Source organism: Dreissena polymorpha, chromosome 3 (genome assembly GCF_020536995.1).
Source record: "Dreissena polymorpha isolate Duluth1 chromosome 3, UMN_Dpol_1.0, whole genome shotgun sequence".
Lineage (NCBI taxonomy): Eukaryota > Metazoa > Mollusca > Bivalvia > Myida > Dreissenidae > Dreissena > Dreissena polymorpha.
The window spans coordinates 70,367,736-70,387,190 of record NC_068357.1 but is presented as its reverse complement, the minus strand read 5'-3'; the positions used below and the strand labels follow the sequence as shown (position 1 = coordinate 70,387,190).

General features: G+C 35.8%; 1 protein-coding gene across 3 annotated transcripts in view; it reads left to right on the top strand.

Moving 5' to 3' along the window:
- The first annotated feature begins 288 nt into the window (after positions 1–288).
- LOC127874670 (fos-related antigen 2-like) overlaps positions 289–19,455 on the top strand; it is a 46,605-nt gene continuing 27,438 nt past the window's right edge. Inside the window, exon 1 of one of the 3 annotated variants that reach the window (XM_052419161.1) lies at positions 289–397. The gene's annotated coding sequence lies outside the window, so the exon portion shown is untranslated. Of the gene's footprint in view, positions 398–1,269; positions 1,291–4,223; positions 4,326–19,455 lie in introns of those variants that run through there. The other 2 variants (XM_052419162.1, XM_052419159.1) reach the window with 2 other exon arrangements.

Genomic DNA, 19,455 nt, shown 5'->3' with positions numbered 1-19,455 from the left:
TCAATGCACATCTATATTAAATTAATTATTAATAATCAAGCCAATGTGAGTGTGTAAAAACGTTTATCTTCAAGTTGTGTCATATGAAGTATATATACAACTATTATTATATACATATATGTCGATACACTCTTATTTAAGCACGCAAGCAGACGAATATGATAATGATACCGAACGAGATATATAAAGAACATAGCACGTTATGTAAAGCTGTAGATGTAAAGCATGTATATAATTATATCTATGCAGCGTTAACCTCCGCTTTCGCTCAAAACAACGAGGGATCCCTAAAATATTTATAAATATCGATGTCGTTTTTCAACACAAGCGTGTTTGAACATGCTCCCCTGTGCAAAATACATTTCTATTGTCATTTGGATACAGACTGGAAGCAAATGTGAGTTTTTTTAGTGTTAAATTTGATAGCAATTGTATTTGATATGGAAAATTGGCACTTTTATTCTATGTCACTTATTATTAATAATAATAATAATAATATTATTATTATTATTAATATTATTAGTAGTAGTAGTCGTAGTATTAGTATAATTATTATTAAATTGGTATTGGCAGTAGTATTGCATTTACCATAATACAAATTATTATTATTACTGACATAGTGCGATATTTATTTATTTATTTATTTATATTATTATATTGATTATTATTAGTTTTTTTGTTGCTGCTGTTTTTGTTCTTCTTTTTTCTTCTTTTTTCCCCTCCTTATTCTCCTTTTTATTCTTGTTCTTCTTCTTGTTCTTCTTCTTGTTCTTTTTCTTGTTCTTCTTTTTGTTCTTCTTCTTGTTCTTCTTCTTGTTCTTCTTCTTCTTCTTTTTTCTTGTTCTTCTTCTTCTTCTTCTACTTCTTCTTCATCATCATCTTCTTCTTCTTCTTCTTCTTCTTCTTCTTCTTATTATTATTATTATTATTATTATTATTATTATTTATCATTATTATTATTATTATTATTTTATTATTATCATACATTTTATGTAGGAAATATTATTTTGGTTTTTGTATCACATTGTATGTTACACATTTTGACCTTAAGTGCAATATTGCAATAGTATGGTAAATGACCTTCCTGTTACATCAGAATATTCACCATCTACATATTCGCTACGTAACTTTATAGATTCATATGATATTCTCCTTTTATTTATTGCATCACTTATTTTTCATTCAGTTTAATGAGCGAAAAGCGTTAGGAAAACGTTTCTTGTTGGGAACCATCCTGTATCGTCCGTGGCTCCAATGCCGTCTCAACAATTCGGTCCGTTCTCACAATAGGTACTGCACTTTTTGAATCTTGACCAATCTATCACAAGAATGATGGTCCCGTTGTCAAGCCTTACAATGTCAACATTTTTTTCAATAAAGTTCTCCTGCTTCCAAAACTGTCTTCACAACCGTTATTGATGATCATTTATTGTGTTCATTTTTTGTTGATGTATCAACAGTTAATTTAGTGAATATGATCTAATAAAGCAAACATGTAAAGTCAACCGGGAAAACAAACAATATTTCAGTCCCGGCACTAAAACTAGGCTTAATCGGGTTTGTGAAAATATACAACTTTTTTGGGCTAAAAGGGGCATTTTCACAGATTTTTGCATGCTGTGAAGTTTGTCATTAAATGCTTTATATTAATAATTGTAAATATTGGAAATAAAAAGCCCCAGTGAAAAATCGAGAATAAAATTTAAAAAAGAAAAAAAAGTTACCCACAACTGGGTTCGAACCACTGACCCCTGGGGACCGGGAGTAAAAGTATAAACCATTTAGACCACTCCGCCATCCGCGCTCACACAACGAAGACAGTATTTTATGCTTTATATGAGCAATCCTCGTAGTATCACAAAATCTAGCGACAACAACAGAACTCTCCAAATTTTTAAATCGTTTCGCGTTGCAACGCTTTATAACTTTCAGGTTTTAAATCGTAAAAAGATCCATATATTGGCTATTTTAGAGCATGGTAAATGTTCAGTGTTACTGTTTCCTCACAAATATCATAACTAAAACCAAAATTTGCGAATCGGAAGCAACTTTTTAAAAATTTTGTCAATTTACCAAAACGTGAAAACGCCCCTTTATTATACATCGGTCTATCTACCAACTCGTAATAAGATACCGCTTCTAGAAACGAGATCGTTCGTCTTAGTGGTTTTTCGTCGATTTCCAATGTATTAAAGTATTTTTGCATCGAATTATACTTTAAAATGCGCACGAAATGTAGTCCTATTGACTGAGCGACAGGAAAACTAGTCATCCTCTGATTGCTTGTTCTTGTAGTTATTGACGTTGAATCAGCTACGAAGGGTGGAGTTATAGGCCTTTATTTACACTGTGTAAGACTTGTGCGCAAAAGTGAGTTGCTGATTTGTCATAATCAGCGACCCGTCTCTTTTGTTCGTATCTATCCAATAAGAATGTTACAATTCCATGTTGCTGTTTTTCCAATATAGTGTAGCGTGACATCTGTTACCAAGTAACATATTCAGTTTAAAGGCATCCTTTGGCACACTTGGTTATTTAGTGCCTGCGCCCATGTTGAGTCGTTTATCTTCCTTGTACTAAGGAACAACCGATTTACGGAAGCACACTATTAAGGGAAAACGAAGTTTTGGTTTCAAGTTGTACCAGTATAACGAACGAAAAGCTTTACAAGCTTTGGTATTTAGAATGCGAACAACTAGACACTTTCACACTCTACAGGTGTCAATTACCTCTACGTGAGGGAGAATTTTAAAGCTATTGTCAAACTTGCATAGCACAGCTTTCTGGACTGTTATTTTTTATTTATAATGTAATTTTAGTTCACGCGGAACTCCCTTGACCATTGCTTTAAGGTCATATCATACTTTCATTCAAAGTTTTACTAAAACAGCTTTTGCGCAGCTTTAGAATTTGTCAGGCAATGCGAAAACCAAATCGTGTGGCGAATGAAAGTTACGTGGAGAGGGCGTCTCGCGCGAATAACATGTGACCCTTCGTTTAAGGTCATCGTCACGCTTATAGGTCGATTGTCAAAGACGACCATCATACATTTTGTTCTCACTTCTATTTCATCATCATTAATAAGGACATTATAAAAGTGCTTACTTCAATTGATCACTTTGCGGAAACATGTGTCTCTCTAACTCAAAGGTCAGGGTCGCAGTTGCAATGCCAAGATAAACGATGGACACAATGCAACTTAAATATTAAAATTAAAAAAAGTTAATTCATTAAAAATCGGTGCTAGCGATATATCTCTTGTTCTCTTTCCCAAAACGCAATGTCTCGGTATTCGTGTTTGTGAAACATCTCTAATTAATGCTGCAAGTTATTAGCAAGGAACTGACAAATAAAGCGTGAGTTCGCAGGTTTTATTTCAAAAGCGAGTGAATGTAGCAGATGCTTTAACAACTATTCACAACTATGTCAAGGCAGTTAGCTATCATTTAGCAGGACTTTCCCTCTATTGTTTGACTTTTATAAAATCGATATGAAACTACTTCTGACACGTAAAATGTAAATGCAGATAGCAGCGAAATTGGTTTAACGGTGCTACCTTAGATAAATTGCAGTACGCAATAAATTACCTACATTTTTAGAAATATCGGTGACACATCAACCTGTGAAATAAGTTTTTCATAAATGTACTTGATTTATGATTTTTCTGGTTAACCTGTTTTAAAGTTCCTCATAACGTGATATATATTCACAGAAGGTCCATAGGCAAAAACTTATGTCACCGGTATTATTCTTAGAAGGACAATTTCGTAAGTGGGTAATTTATTTATGGGTAAATGTAGTAGGTGTATATATGTTTAAATGCTTGATACTTGGAAAGTAAGAAAGACGCCACAGCCATTTGAGTTCCATGGGTCAAATAACAAGACTACATTAGCTAGTAACATGAAATTCGTCTCCGCACGATATCAAGAGAACGTTAAAGAAATCGGTGCCTATTGATGATGATGTCAACAAATCAAAGTTACAGCGTAGTTGTATCTATACATCAATGCCTGTAGTATATTAACATGTATAGATTCTTTTTCTTTTCACAAAATGGAGACATTGACAGTTGCGTCTCAGAAAAATCTTCGTTGAAATTGTTTACTCATGCACACAAATAAAACAGATCTACGGGTCTGCAGTGAATTTAACTTCACTTTTCAAGTTATGCTGTTATCTTGATTACATACCGAAATTCTCGTATGGGATCCCATGTAATACTGCCCCAGGTGTTACAAAACCCAATAAAGTATACGTGTATGTGAGTTGATGCGTAGCTTAATAAACTGTCTTCTCATTACGAAATAAATTTCTTACCAAACGTGAGTAGACCGTTTCTATTGTAATATGATAATTATTCATGAATTATTTTTGCTAATATAACAAATATTTCTTTTTTTTTTATAATTTATTTAATTTATAAATGTATTATTATGATTATCATTATTATTATTAAAATTTTATAATTATCATTATACCATCATTACTTTCGTATATTGTCTGTCATAATTTACATGAATCGAAAACTGTTAAATATAATTTTACATGTCAAGATTATTAATCGAATTTACATTTTAATGCAATTTAATTTAAAAACTTCGAAGCAATGAAACAATAACTTCGTTTCGATGAACGTAGGCTGTCTCATTAGTTCACGTAATTCTCTCCTTTAAAAATATGCATAATAACAGAGGCACACATATCTTAATCCATATATTAATATGTTCTAAAGTTTGATTTCATTTCATTTAAGTGCATGAAGTTTTAACAGTAACTATAGCTACCACTATTAAGCAACTTGAAGCTCGCCAGTTTTTACATTTTAAGAAATTTGTATTTGCTGTTTTAATGTCAGAGTTTTATAAAAGTTCTAATTGCAAATGTACATGTGAATGCAAATAAACATCATAGTATGTTTTTCCTTGTAAAAAGCCCATTTAAAAAATTCACCACTGCATAAATCGATTTTTAATCGTCAACTTAACAAACAAGAGACTGTAAATCATAAAGTTGTGCTAATTATTTTTTTAAAGTGTATAAAGTGCAGTTCGAAACAAGCATTGTGCGTATATATGCCTTTTGCACAAAGCGTATTCGAACCTGCTATTGTTACAAAGAAAACCATTCAAACAGAAAATGTAATTAAACCATTATCTAAAATTCATAAGGACAACTGCCCTTTGTAAATACGTTTACTTATTTTCTGTAGATTTTGGCTTAAAGAGACATGCAAATTGTTAGTTTAATATCGTTCCTGTACTTTGTTATCTAAAGTCGTTTATTTTAAGGAATGCAGATTACATGTTTGTAAATAATCGCAACCAATTTTGACAGAAGTATGGTATTTTGTTAGTTTTAGCTGACTAGTGTATATGTGTATGGCCAAACATGTTCCGGGTTAACATCTGTGAATGTGACGCATCCATTTAAATACTAATTTCTGTATAGTTTCACTGTTCTTAATTGTGTATTGAAAACAATATTGAATGGCCGTTCGTGGCTTTTCTTCAATTACTTTACCGTGAATATAACGTACGTGTACGTATGTGATTCATTTCTTGTTCATATAGACACATGCAATTTTTATTGCACATATGAAACCAAAAGTTAAAAAAAACGAAAGAGGAAAAATGTATCAATCGGTTGCAAAATAATCTAGTCCAGATTGTTAAAGGAGGATATTACAAATTTGTATAAACAGGAGTGTGTTAAGCAATCCTTTGTTTTTAAACATCCCGTGTCATATAATTATAACTTATGTAATAAACGCTTAAGAGGATTGCAATTTATCACTTAAGTATTTTATGCTACCTTCTCGACGAGTCAGATCGATTTCTGGCTTTTCCTCAATGATGTATACTACTGATGACATTATAGTCCAAAATGCATGCACTTGTATAGTATTTAATACACACAATTGGCTTTTTTTTGTAGCATGACTTTGATTAACTTATCGTGGTTCTTGCTTTTTCATTAAAAACTGAATGCTCGGGAATTATTTTAAAGAAATTGTATGGTCTGTTGAAAAAAAAAAAATAATGTTCTGTTGTTATTTTAATTGGAAATATTCCTTCAAATTGCATTATCTCGTTCACGTCTTTTCGGTTATCTACAGGCGGGTGGCTGTATTAACTTTTACTTAAAAAAAGACGACCAAAGTGTAGAAGCTGCCCAGCGCTAAAGCTGTCGGACCGTATTTGGTACAAAAACGAATATGGTACATTTGTACCATATTCGGCCGAATATGGTACAAATGTACCATACTCGGACCGAAGATGGTACAATTTTCGACCGAATATGGTACAAACATTGTACCATATTCGGTTGGAATAAGTTTTTCTATGCTCGCCAAAACGTATTTGGTACATACCAAAAAAACTCATAAAAATGAAAATGGCCTACGTATATGGTACATAAATTATGTATTTCTTAATAAATGAAATAGTCTGCCGATGTGTAAACTTTTTTTCAAACTCAAATACATTGTATTAACCTAATATTGGAAGTGACAAAAGTATCATCATCATCATCATCATCATCATCATCATCATCATCATCATCATCATCATCATCATCATCATCGTCGTCGTCGTCGTCGTCGTCGTAACTAGCAGTAACAGAAACAGCTAACCTAACCACACTTTACATGGATTTTGCTGGTTGTGTAACTGTTTCGCCGGCTAGGTCAGTCGGTTGCGCGTCAGATTGGCACGCAGGCGGCCTGGGTTCGATTCCCGGGCGGGCCAGATACTTTCGTGGAGATCATTAATAGCAATTTTCAAATTTTTAAAACTTTTTTTTTCGAAAGTGTATTTTCACCAAAATCCGATTTAAGAGATTTTGAGCTCTTTTAAATGAATATATCTCTCCAAAAATAAGGATGTTTGACTGGCTGCTTTAGACAGGTGTGACTGTATTCCTAAACATTACTTTGTAAAGTTGATTTGTCGTTCCGACGTCATATTGCTGAGAAGCCGACAAAGCTTTGAAGTTTCCGATTTTTTCTTTGATAACGTGCCGCTTTAAAAAGGCGGGAATTTTGCACACGAGTCTTACTCAGAAGTCAGTAACCATATTTGACTTGGCGGTCGGCAAGAAAAGTTGTGATTTTCGACTAGAAAGAATTGAAATCCAAACTTTCTTCAAACTTCAAAAGAATTCTTGACAGTAAGTACTGTACATAATTTTAATTTTCAGTTGTCTTAATATCCATTGATGTTTTAACATGCATTGATTTTTATGTTTTATGCCCCCCCCCCCTCAGAGTGCATTTGCAGTTGTCCGTCCGTCTATCCAATTGTCCGTGGCATTCCTTCCGGGTGCGTAACTCCTAAACTGCTAAAATATTTAAGCTACAGTCATTTTTTCGAAAGTGTATTTTCCACCAAAATCAGATCGAGCTCCTGTAATCTGTAGATTTGAACATTTTAAATTTTATGGAGTTTATAGGTCTTTGATCTTCGAACCCTGCCTAGTCGTGACTTCTGGTGAGCGACCTAGGCCCCCAGGGCCCCTTCTTTATATCCCTTCCATCCACGTAGCATTGGTTTCTACAGACCGTTTGTCCGTTGACCGCCATAAGTTTGCCCGCTATTTTTCCCCTGAATTTGAATTCGGTTGGATTTCAATGAAACTTTACATGAAGTACTTGCTACTTTCATTGCGCATATTGCCCGGAAGTTCGGATTGTAAATTTTAGCGGAGCTATCAGACGAGTGATTTTAGCTCAGCTCATGTCGTGAGACATTCGTTTTCGACACGCGGTGTTCAATACAAGCTCTATTAACTAATGAAGTATAAATGTATAATAACTTATTATATTATTTCAGATGAAGGAAGCAATTAGGAGAAAAAGGAAGCAATTAGGGTGCTTGCCCAGGTCGAAGTACGACATTATTGTCAGATGTTTAAACGGATCGTTCGATGTCCCTGTGAAGAAACGGACACATGAAGAGAATAATTGTTTGGCCATGATTAGAAAACGTAAGGACTTCGAGCTTGGTGACCGGGGTTCTTTATTGTGTGGCGGAAAGCAAGTCCTTGTGAAAGAAGATCTTCCTAGATTTGTTGAGAAGATGTTCATGGAAAACAAAGGATGTGGAGCAAGGGTTATTTACAACAAACTGAAAGTAAATTACACGGGGTTCTCGGAACAAGCTATCCTTGAAATACTGTACAATAGCAAGTATTACCATGAGAAGTATCCGAGATTTACAAACAAGCCAAAGCCAAAGACAATTACAGAAGAGGAACCAGGCAAAAGATGGCAGATTGACATAATTAACATGAAAAATCAAAGTGTTAGCTACAAGGGGTCCACATACAGTTATATTCTACAAGTCGTGGACGTTTATTCTAGGTACGTTATGCCAAAACCCCTGAAAACGAAGAGTTCGCGTGAAGTTGCAAAGGCATTAGAGGACGTGTTGATGGTTAACCTTGCCCCTGACATCATCCAATGTGACAACGGACTGGAATTTAAAGGCCCTAGTATGAAACTTTTGTTGAACAAGTACAACATCAAAATGATCAATAGTAGGCCGTATCATCCTCAATCACAGGGCAAGTGTGAAAGGTCAAACAGTGTTATAAAGGCCAAGATTCTATTTGCAACAAAAAGTAAACGTGGATTTAACTGGGTCGAAGGGCTTCAAGATTTAGCCTATGCCATAAACACAAGTTTCAAACGAGTTCTTGGGGGTCTCACGCCCTTTGAAGCCTACTACGGAAGAAGTCATGTTTTTACCAAAGAACGTCATAGTTCTCGTGAAATAAAGAAAACCATACGGCGAGCAAATAAAAAGGCTTACAGGTCGCTGTTGAAAAACGCAACTTCCCCAAGCAAGTACAAAGTAGGAGAGACAGTATTAATTCGCTATCCCTTTCGAAAATCCAGGGTGCCAACCAAAAGATATGTTATCGAAGGCAAGGTAGAAAAAGTAAAACGAAATGGTGTTTATATCGTGTCATTTCAAGTACCGAACAAACCCGAACTTGGATTCGTAAGCAAATCGGTTGGGGTCGAAAACATGACTAGCCTAACTGTTGCGTTAGAGAAACAACGAAAAATTAAAAAACATTCATTAAAACAGAACCGCTCAGAGAAACAAAATCACAGAACTAAGTACTATCATGTTTTAACACACCATGAAAATCTGCAGTTGTTGGATGGGGTGAATATTGCCATGGACCCAAATCCGGATGGAAATTGTCAATTTGCTGCTATATCGCATCAACTTGGTAAAATTGGTATATACAAAGACGTAGATGCTTTACGTAAGGAAGCAGTCCATCACATTGTAGAAAACAGATATTTCTATGAAACTTTTGTCTATGATGAAACATTTGATGAATACGTTAAGAATATGTCTAAGAATGGGACATACGGCGACAACCTCACGCTCATTGCACTTATGAGAGAATATAATTTGCAGTGCCTGGTAGTTTCTACCCGAGGACTAGAACACTCATCAATTGTGTCAGCAGATGGAAAGTTCGATGGTGATGTTGGAACAATTGCATTGGGGTATTTCCCAGAAGGATTTGGCATGCATTACGTTAGTATCCGTATCAATCAACGCGTGTACAAGGACATAATATCACGCTTAGAACAGTCGTATGACAACGGTGACTCTGGCGACAGCGCTGCGTCTGGCGACAACGCTGCGTCAGGCGACAACGCTGCGTCTGGCGACAACGGTGACTCTGGCGACAACGGTGACTCCGGCGACACCGCTGCGTCTGGCGACAACACTGCATCTGGCGACAACGCTGCGTCTGGCGACAACGGTGACTCTTGCGACAACGGTGACTCCGGCGACAACGGTGACTCCAGCGACAACGGTGACTCCGGCGACAACGGTGACTCCGGTGACAACGCTGCGTCTGGCGACAACGGTGACTCCGGCGACAACGCTGCGTCTGGCGACAACACTGCATCTGGCGACAACGCTGCGTCTGGCGACAACGGTGACTCTTGCGACAACGGTGACTCCGGCGACAACGGTGACTCCAGCGACAACGGTGACTCCGGCGACAACGGTGACTCCGGCGACAACGCTGCGTCTGGCGACAACGGTGACTCCGGCGACAACGGTGACTCTGGCGACAACGGTGACGTCTCTGTGTGTTCAGCCCTGAAAGAGCTTCAAGATATGATAAACAATAGGAGGGCACAGAAGCGAACGACTTTTCCATTTCTGATGTTACCACTTCACATTCAAGTTGAAATTTTTAAGTTCTGCATACAATCAAACCCGTCAATCCAGTTTGTGTTGGCGAAGGTCGGCAAACCCTTTAGAGATTTAATAAGGTCAATGAGTTTGCAAACACCTAGAATTTACATTCGGCCGGATATTGGACTAGATACTAGTAACAGAAATCCTGTTAGCGTTCGTTTCCTATTAACAAGAGCGGGCAGAAACAGCGGTCTTATTTCGGCAATAAAAGAAAAGGGGCCAAAATGGGCAAACGCATGGCTGCGTTTGCGTGTTAGTGGAATCGGTTGGTATGATATCATAGATGTCATGTACAGACATTACAGGTGAAATATACATGTATATCGGTGTTTGGAAACCTGTTATGTTATTTTTGTGATTGATGATTATGTTCTTCTACCGGAAATTTGTTGTCATTTGCTCATTTACTGGTAACTTTTTACGAAGCACATTTGGGATATTTTGGCTGCTACTAAAATGAATGTATATATGTATATTATGTCTTGTCAAAATGCTACAGTTGGATTAAAATTTAAATGCTGTTCTATGTTCTTCAATATTACTTTGAAAAATCCTGTCAGTATACCAATAAATGAAAAAAGTACAAGTTTGTTGAATCTCTTGAATGAAACAAATTATAAAATACAAAATGTAAAATGAATATGTGAGGATGATGATGACAAAACATTTGTGATGATGATGATGGTAAAAAAATTGTGATGATGATGGTGGTGGTGATGATGATGACAGTGGTTATGATGATTGGGGTTTGATGATTGTGGTGATGATGATGATGATGATGATAATGATAATGATGATGATGATGATGATAACAAACGTTTTGGGATGATGATGACAGCGATGTTTATCGGACGATGATGATGGTTATAATGATGATGATAAGTTTTTAGATGATGATGACGGCGATGTTTATCGGCCGACGATGATGATAATGATGATGATGATAACAAAATATTTGTGATGATGATGATGGCGATGTTTATTGGCCGATGATGATGATGATATTCTCATCGTCGTCATCATCATCACAACATCCTCATTATCGACCGAAAACATCGCTGTCATTATCATCACAAAAAAAACTTTTGTGATCACCATTACGATCATGATAATGGATATGATGATGTTGGTTTTGATGGTGATGATGATGGTGGTGTTGGTAAAGATAACAACGATGATGATCATTGGGGTGTTGATAATTGATGTGATGATGATGATGATGATGATGATGATGATGATGATGATGATGATGATGATGATGATGAGATAACGATGATGATGATGATGATGATGATGATGAGATAACGATGATGATGATGATGATGATTACGATGATGAGTGTGTATCATATTCGGAACGAATGTGGTACATTTTTCATCCGAATATGGTACAAGTTTGTACCATATTCGGTCAGGCATTTTACCCCAAAACTGCAGATACGTATATGGTACAATTAGACAGTTGTACCATATTCGGCCGAATATGGTACAAACTTGTACCATATTCGTTTTTGTACCAAATACGGTCCGACAAAGCTACACAATCATACTGTTCAAGGATTTATATTTCTAGAAAGATATTCATCCCTCCATTCAGCTTATCGAAAATGTCCAGTATTAATAATGGTAGATAATCATTCGTATTTCCATTCTACCAATCGTACAATCGTACTTAATCCTCGGTAACGCAGTTTTGGTAAATTACGTATACTACATTTATCATGTGTTGGCATGCGACGATGTCGTAATTTTCCATGATAAGTATTTTAAGATAATCCACCAATTGCTCATTACACGACATTTTCATTCGAACAGTAACAAGAAAATTAGCTTTTATCTTACAGACGGGCGTAAACAAAAACTGTATCATGCGAATCTCATTTAGGAGTTATTCCCCTTGTATTGACGAGTATATATTTTACTTCAAAATTTTGCAAAATTATTGCGACCGTATAATTATTTTCCAACTAAAATCGCATTAGAGTGCACAACCGCTAGCGATTGGTGTAACGAATATTAAAAGTGAACAATCAAAAACAGTTTGCTAATGAGACAAGTTGGCTTGTATTATTATTTGATGTCAATAAAATCATAACCCCCTCCCCCTCACCACCACAACCACCACCACCAACACCACCATACAACGCCGACCGATGATCAACAGCTGCACTATAATCATATTAGTAATACTAATCATTATGATTATATAGATAATCATAGAAACAGACATGCATAGCATATTATATGTTTATTGTGTTTATAATATGTCAAGAACATAGATCGGCAGAGGAAAACACGTGCTTATGTTTATAAAACATTTTTTAATGCGGTTTAAAGCGATGATCCGTTTTACGGACATGAGTGTAGTAATCATATTTGGCAATGAGTATTCACATTACGCCATGTTACTATATGTAGAATTTCAGCGCGTGCGCGTCGACTGTGGGTTTTTTACGCAAGGGTGGGTTGTCTGTCAGTCGGACTCGTTTTTATTATACGAAAAAAATCTATTGACATGTCACGCGTCGTGCGATATGTGTACACTAGATCACACACTGATTAATTGAATATGCTTATTTTTATACAACGCACGTGTGATTGTAATTTTTCATCAGAATATATCTATACTATTGTTTTTTATTGGCGTTTATCGTTGTTATCCACATCGTGAGGAAGAATTTTTAAGAAAAAAGCACACTATAAAATATACACTTTGAGTATAGTTACAAAATTCCTATTTAACGTTGACGTGAAACAAAGATTTTTCAATTAAATTATAGAATATAATCATATGAGCCACGTATATTTTAGCCTGTTGTTTCTTATGCAGTCATGTGCCTCTGTATCGGTGCTTAAAGTAAAGGTTCAGGTAGATTCCACTTAAACTCACTTAAATGGTAGTCCCTCAAGAATGTTTGCAAACGTGAAGTGTAGAAATACAGCGAAATTTACTTAGGTATGGATGTAGGATGTACTAAATGTCTGGTTGTTGGCATAGACGTTTTGAACAAATGGTTTTGTACTACAACATGTACTTATTTTACATTTATGTGTAAGAAATTGATCGTACAAGTTATTTGATACATACATTTTAAAAGAGACATTGCCATTTCTATTTTCTACAAAATGCTAGCATAAAGGTAATCAAAGCGCTGAAGGCACTGAAGTTGTTAGTTGCTGTCGTCCTTGATTAGCTTGTGCGCATTGCACAGGCTAATCAGTGTGCACAGGCTAATCTTATTTGACATGCATTAAGCCCCGTTTTCCCTGAAAGCAGCCAATATGTACAGATTTCAATGATAAACACTAGACTGGCCAATGTCGTCTTACAAGCTGGTAAATACACTCACTGCAGTATTAGATGCAGACACTCCTAAGCATTCGTCGTCTGCAGTGCAGAAAGGCAGCGGTACTCTTTCCTAGCATAGTGAGTAACGGTTCTTAGCGTAGCTAAGGCTTCTAAGCACATACTGATTTGCAAAATATGCTCTGTAAATTTAGTCGTAGCTAACGCTCACAACTAAAAACAGCATAGGAGCAACGCCTTCAATGCATTTAACTTCTCTTTTAGTGTAAGACATTGCATAAATAAAAATTCTGTAAAACATATCGTAACTAAAATGGAAGCTTGGTTGATTGGTAAGAAACAATACGGATTAACCTATCGAGCTATATATTTTATTTACAACCCCACTCACTTATGCCCATGTGGTTAAATATGTGCGCACCAGACTTCAATTCGTTGCGTATTGTCAGGCAAACACCGATAACTGGACTTTGTATGTACAGAAGATGTATTTCCTCAGTATGGTTTGATAACTGGGAGAGCATTGATTTTACAGTGATAGCTATGTATTCTCATCTACTGCTTGATATATGGGTCGCGCTCTGTGAAATCCGGGCCTAGTGCATGTGCGTGAAGTGTCGTCAGAGATAAGCCTTTGCAGCCCACACGGGCTAATCAGAGACGTCACTTTCCGCCTTGGCTGGATTTAGAAGAGACGTCGTTTTAACGAACAATTCCGTAATTTTAAGCGGTATCGCTCAATTGATCATTGTCGGCTTGGGTATTGCTAAAAAGTACCCCTGGTACTCATAAGTATACTACAATGTATCCCGGGTTACGGAAACTACGCTTAAAGGCACCCGGCCAATATCAGACTTTACCCGATTGTTAATCCCGCCTAAAAATCCGATGTCGTAAAACGCGCGCTACCGAATCTTAAACGGTATTGTTTTTGTCAATGGAGGAGTTCTGAATGTGAATTTGTGTCAGAGAAATGAATTTGTGTATGATTTTCGATAATATAGAGGCCATTTTACAGACTATTGACACATATATGAACATAAATTTGAAAAAAAGGGCCGACAACGACCAATTAAGCGCAAGTATTCCCGAGTACGTTTTAAATAGTATATTTTCCGTACACGGGGTACATTGTTTTATAATTAGGAGTACTTGTGTTACTTCTAAGTAGTACCCGAGCCGACAATGACCAATCGAGCATAAGTGTCGTCCCTGTGTGGGCTGCACAGGCTAATCTGGAACGACACTGCGAAAATGCATTAAGAACGGTTTTTCCAGAATGCAGCCCAAATATAATCCTTTCAACTAAAGCGATTACCCATTTTAAATAAATGAATGTAACTATAGTTATCTTCAAATCATTAATTCGTAAAGTTTCATTGCCTATCCAGTTTATGCCTTCTTAATCAAACAGAAATATAAGAGAACAACAATATAGTTAACTTTATTAAAACAATTACGCAATGAACTGACATTTTCACCAAACATGAGATAACGGTTTAATGTGTATTTTTAAATCGTTGGTTGGTTGTTGTTGTTGTTGTTGTTGTTATTTAACCAATGCACTCCCCACCCATAATCAGATAATTTCGTTATGGTGCTGATTAGTTGAATAAAGTTTTTAGTTTACGAAGCGCGAAATTTAGTTATTTTTTTTTGTTTTCGTATAGTTTGCTCAGCTCATCTGTTTTATAACTGAAAGTTTTAAACTTTTACTTAAAAATAAGTTTTAAAAACAGCAGAAAGTATGGTTATAAACGTTGGTCCATAGATCAGAAATTGCCAAACAAACCAGGAAGCTACGGCTCGGAATTAAACAGGTGGACGCTTTTTTGGCTTTGTCTCAATGACTCATCATTTTTTTGGAAACTGATTTCTCGGTCAGTGTTTTATCAGTGCTGCATAAATTGATAACAAATTCTGACACTATTGTCTACTAGTACGATTGTGCATGTCATGGTTTCCCTTATGCTCACAATAAAGCGATAACGACATCTTTATTATTGGTAAACATTTAATCTTGCATTTTTTAACCGAATGTTGGTAACTAGCTATTATTTCTTTCGCTTCTATTTATTGAGTTATTGTTGGACAACTTTTGATGCCTATGATGATGATGATGATGATTATGATGTGGTTGTTGTTTATGCTGTTCCTGGTGTTGTTGTTGTTGATGTTGTAATTTATAATGATGATGATATTGTTGTTGTTATTGTTGTTGTTGTTGATGATGATGATGATGATGATGATGATGATGATGATGATTATGATGATGATGATGATGATGATGATGATAATGATATTATGATAAAGCTAATTATTGTGATGATGAGGAGAAGGAGGAGGAGGAGAATTGTGGTGAAAACGATGATTGGTGGTGTTCATTGCGGTACTGCTATAAATGTGATTTAATGTTTGTTTTACGCAAAATCACACAAAATCTATTACGGTTTTATCTCAAATCTCCTATTTGACAGCAATCTGCTCTTCAAATCACTTTCGACTCTCATGTTTTACTTTATGTTCATAGTAAAAACTAGTATGTTGGTTCTCTATCAAGTTTGTTCTAATAATGTCATTGGGGTCATGTCTGCTCTAGGAGTATACATAACATTAATTATTATACCGTGTATACGTGTTTACGCCGGTAGCTTAATAAAATGATTCTGTAGTTAATTATTACGTGCATGTTAAAGCTGTATATAAGTAAATTAGATTTGACAGTGATATACCATGTAGAATTCACCAATATATCAAGTTACATAATTGTCCTTGGGAGAACACTAAGTGACGTAATTTATATATTTATTTATCTACAGTTAAATACATATCACGCAAGTCATGTGGGAATATTAAACTGGTAAACCAGTGAAACCCCGCTAGCATATCCTAATTATAGTATATATATACATTTTTATACATGGTCGCGTTCAAAGAACGTATGACTTGATTTGATTTTCACCGTCTTAAATAAGTTTCACCTTTTATCTTTGGTGAAGGAAAACATAAGGCTTGCTTATGCTTACAAATTGTTGGAAAACAAAATGCGATTTTTTATGCGATGATCCATTTACTACAATCAGTGTTGTTACAATATTATTTGTCAATAAATACTCACTTGTATATTTACAATTTCTGCGCGTGCGCCTCGATTCTATTTCAGGCAACGCGGGTTATTTGTCTGTCTGGTCACACGCCGCTCTATGTTCATTGAACATAAGTGATTGATTGCGGCCTATTGATTCTATTACATACTAGTTAAAAGTAAATGTTTATATTAATTTAAGGAAATTGTGAGTTTTGATTGTAAAAATAGTTATATTGATTGTGTTATCAACACCGTTTTAGCTTCTGTCTTCTCTGTTATGTGCATGTAGTTACCAGTATAAGTTCGGGGGGGGGGGGGGCGTGAGAATTACTATTGCTCACTTGGTGAGTTGACCATGGTTTATTTATGTATAACACAAACTCTTTAATCAAACCTTACGTAAACTCATCTTTAGAATTGTATAGAATCTAATAATAATAGGCCGAATATGTCCTACTGTTGATTTTGGTCATAAGCCGATTAAAATGTCCGCGCTAAAAGTTAATGTAATCCACTTATATTTTAATATTTTAAATTATTATGGAACAGTGTTGAAATCCATTGAAAGAGCTAGGAACTCGAAGCAATAATATGCCAGGTAAAATAAGTAAAAAAAAAACACGGCGACATGTTAGGAATTATCGCCCTATAAACTTGCGTTATACAACTCTAAAACAGTACACACACAAATAATAATAGTGTGTGTATGAAAATCTTGCGGCGATCAATATGATAGTGACCTATATATACTGTTTGACTGTATTCACGCTGACATGAGAATATGTATGGATATATTTTTTTTTGTAAATGACAAAGATGGTAAGTTTACGTACTAAAATATTATGCCTATCTTCTGTTAACAATATTTCGGCACATGTTCGCACGTTTCATTTGAAATTTTATATTTGTCTGATTTATCTGGGCAAACAAATGAATTTCACTACATTCTGAAACGGGGTTTATTTTGACCATTCGCCCTCTGCTATAATAATTTGAAGCTATTAGCTCAAGATGTTGCAAGTGCAATTTTGTTAGACTGTGCGATGAAAGAGGAAATTACGTTGTTTTTTTCTGACAGATTATTTTCATTTAATTTCCTATAATGCTTTCAGTAAATTACACACAAAAAACAAAGCGCAACGAAATCCAAGTTTAACAAATAGTACCACTAAAAAACATCGCAATATACTGTCAATGTCACCAATCATGAGATAATGTTTTATGTTTATTTTTGGAATGGGTTTTTTATTTAACACCCTCCACCAATCTCCCGATATAAAAATATGCATTGCGTTGTTGAGTGGTAATAACGTGTCCATAACTTCTAAACGTCAAATATATTTATTCAACTTCTTATTTCGCGTGAACGTGCCACGTAGCTGAAATTTAGCAAAAGTGTTGTCAACATAATTTACTCTCAAGTTATCATTACGTTATAAAATATATATTTCAGCTCGATTGCATACGTTTATTATATTTATTTTAACTCGATTTCATTGAACTTCAACTACTAACTGAAACACTGTGGAGTCCTTTTTCTGGGTAGAGCCAGTACTTTAGGGTAATCTTAGGTACGCTCTCAGACAAGTACCTCGCTAGGTGGACACCATGTCCGCTGCTCCACCGCTACCATACGTAAAAACTTTTTTTTATGGATTTACGTACACCACTTCATTTAAACCTCAAAATAATTGGAAATAGACGTGGTATGGGTGTTAACGGTGGCTCCTAAGTTTCAAAGGTTAATCAAACACGGGGGATTTTGCATGGCATGTCACACTGTAAGGTGGAAGACTTCTTTACTTTTTGCTTTGTCACAATGACTCATTGGCTTTTCTTTGCAACATTTCTGCCCCGGTCAATGTGTGCTTAGTGCCGCGTACGTTGATAACAATATGCGACGCTAAATTGTCTACAACGGAGCGCCTTTTGGTTTCCCTCTTGCTTTCACAATTACAGCAATTAAGAAACTTTGTTTTCACAGGAACAATTGATTGCAAACGGCTTTCTGTGACAATTACGTTTATACTTGTCGTTGATATTTTTTGTTATTGGTGTTGGTGGTGCTGCAGATGATGATAATAAGAATGGTAGCGATGTGATCAAAGTGGATGTTAGCGCAACGGGGTTAGAATTTTGGAACCAGGGGCGGTAGCTAATATTCAGGTTGATCAATAAAATCCGACATATTATTGAGTCGCGCTCTGGGATAACGGGGCTTACTGCATGTGTAAAAAGTACCGTCTCAGCTTAGCCAGTGCAATCAGGTATGACATTTTCCGCTTTAATGGAATTGCTCGTTGAAAGGAATGATCATCTAAAGAAAAATCCAGTCTTGCGGAAAGTGTCGCCTCTTGTTAGCCTAAACGGACTGCACAAGCCATTATGGGACGAAACTTTACGCACCATCGTTAAGCCCCGTTTTCGCAGAGTGCGGCTCGACTATAAATATGCCATACTTACCCCATATAATTTCTTGAATGCTTCTGTCCAACCTCCGCGTAGAGATTTGACTGGTTCAGAGGATAGCTCGATATCAAATCCCTGCCGTTATAACCAGCCACGTGTTGATAGCCGAGCCACGTGGAACAATAATTGTCTTACGGTATCGACGGCATGAATAAATTTTGCCGTTGTTATGTTTACTTTTTTAATTAAGTCAATTTATTTTTATTATGAACCTTAACGTATACACTATTTTCACAATATAAAAGAAATTGATACTTATTTTCATAATAAAATACCTTAACAAAAAAATCTAGATCTGGAAAGGTGTTCTTGTAATGGCAGTGGTTATCGCCAGTAACCGTGAGATAACCG